Source organism: Meriones unguiculatus, chromosome 2 (assembly GCF_030254825.1).
Source record: "Meriones unguiculatus strain TT.TT164.6M chromosome 2, Bangor_MerUng_6.1, whole genome shotgun sequence".
Taxonomy (NCBI): domain Eukaryota; kingdom Metazoa; phylum Chordata; class Mammalia; order Rodentia; family Muridae; genus Meriones; species Meriones unguiculatus.
The window spans coordinates 90,141,674-90,143,552 of record NC_083350.1 but is presented as its reverse complement, the minus strand read 5'-3'; the positions used below and the strand labels follow the sequence as shown (position 1 = coordinate 90,143,552).

The 1,879-nt window shown below is 37.0% G+C and overlaps 1 pseudogene; it reads right to left on the bottom strand.

Moving 5' to 3' along the window:
• Nucleotides 1–443: 443 nt before the first annotated feature.
• LOC110543432 (olfactory receptor 1165-like) lies at nt 444–1,415 on the bottom strand (annotated as a pseudogene).
• Nucleotides 1,416–1,879: the final 464 nt, after the last annotated feature.

Sequence of the window (1,879 nt, the reverse complement as noted above, 5' to 3'; positions counted from 1 at the left end):
TGATATTTTATTCTATCTACAGTGATAGTAAAAATGAATGCATGGAAGTTGGTTTAGTTCATAGAGTTTGGGAGTATCTGGAAGGAACTGGTAGAAGAAAAAAATGATTAAAATATGTGAAAAAGAGATTAAAAATGAATACATTAATTTAACATAATTTAAACTTATGTAGAAAATAACACTTCTAAATTTTCTGACACACTGAAAAATTAATATTACTCCTTTAATGGGCATCAAAAATGTCTCAACTGTGTATGCATCAACAAATAATGTCAAGGCAAATTGCAGTTTAATAAATATGAATGTATAGGCATCAAAATAATTCTAATTCTCCAAATATTTTATAAGAAACTGAGAATGAAAATTATAACTGAGGGTTGCCACTTTAAAGCAATAAACATGTTTGAGTCCATGCTCAAATGCACATGTACACGTGTGCATATCTATAGTGAATGAAATAGCAGTTTCATGTGAATCAATTTCTTGACTATGTCCTCCACATCCTTATTTCTTAGGCTGTAAATAAGAGGATTAAGCAGAGGGATGACCATGCTGTAAAACACAATGATGATCTTAACCATGAGCAGTGAGCTCCTGGACTTGAGTACACAGTACAGAAGGAGAATGACCCCATGGCAGAAGCAGATGGCAGTCGGGTGGGGGGCACAGGTAGAAAAGGCTTTTTGTAGTGTTCCTTTAGTAGGAAGCCTGATAACAGTGACAAAGATGACCACAGAGGAAACAATGATAAGTAAGAGGCTGAAAGCCTCATTGAATGTGCATATGATTAAGCATGCCAACTGGCTAATTGTAGTATCAGAACAAGATATAGAGAGAATGGCAGAGTGCTCACAACTGTAGTGATTTATAATGTTAGACCCACAGTAAGAGTGTTGTAAAAGAAAATGTGTGAGTGTAGAGGAACAGAGTCCACCCCAGAGGTAACTTCCACCTAACAGGAGAGCACAGAGTTTTGGAGACATGGAAGTTGTATAGAGCAGAGGGTTACAGATAGCCACAAACCTGTCATATGCCATCACTGACAGGATAAGTGTTTGTGCTACCAGAAAGGTACATCCAAAGAAAACTGTGTTAGGCAACCTTCCTTGGAGATTGTCTTGTCTTCAGTAATCATGATTTCTAAGAGCTTAGGGGTATTAACAGAAGTATAACAAATGTCAATAAATGATAGGTGGCTGACAAAAAAGTACATGGGATTATGGAGTTTGGTATTGATCCTGATAATTAAAATCAGACCCATGTTTTCTAACAAGGAAATGACGTAGATGGTCAAGAACACCAGAAACTTGAAGGCTCAGATTTTCTAGAAATCCCAACAAGACAAAAATCACTCGGGCACTATGGTTCCTGTCATCTTGAATCTGGCTCCTGTTTAAGGAAATCAGAAAGTTCATTCTGAGCAGCTGTTTAGAACCCAGAGAGTAGGTGTGAGTAGATACAAACAGGCTTCCAAGATTGCTCTGTCCAAGGCGCAGTAGCAAGTGAGTATTCTTGTTCTCAGGTTTGATGTTCTTTTCTGTGACTTGAATCATTTGCTGTTTGATCCTGTAATGCTCCTATATGTTTTAGGCATTCTTTAGCTATAGAAGAGGAAATGCAGTTGTTTTGATGATGGTTTCCTTTGCTTTACAGAAGCTTTTCAGTTTCATGAGGTCCCTTTTATTGATTGTTGCTCTTAGAGCCTGTGCTGTTTGTGTTCTGTTCAGGAAGTTGTCTACTGTACCAATGAGTTCTAGGGTTTTCCCCACTTTTTCTTCTAACTGATTTAATGTGTCTGATTTTGTGTTGAGGTCTTTGATCTACTTGGACTTTAGTTTTCTGCAGGATGATAAATATGGATCTATTTTCATTTTTCTAC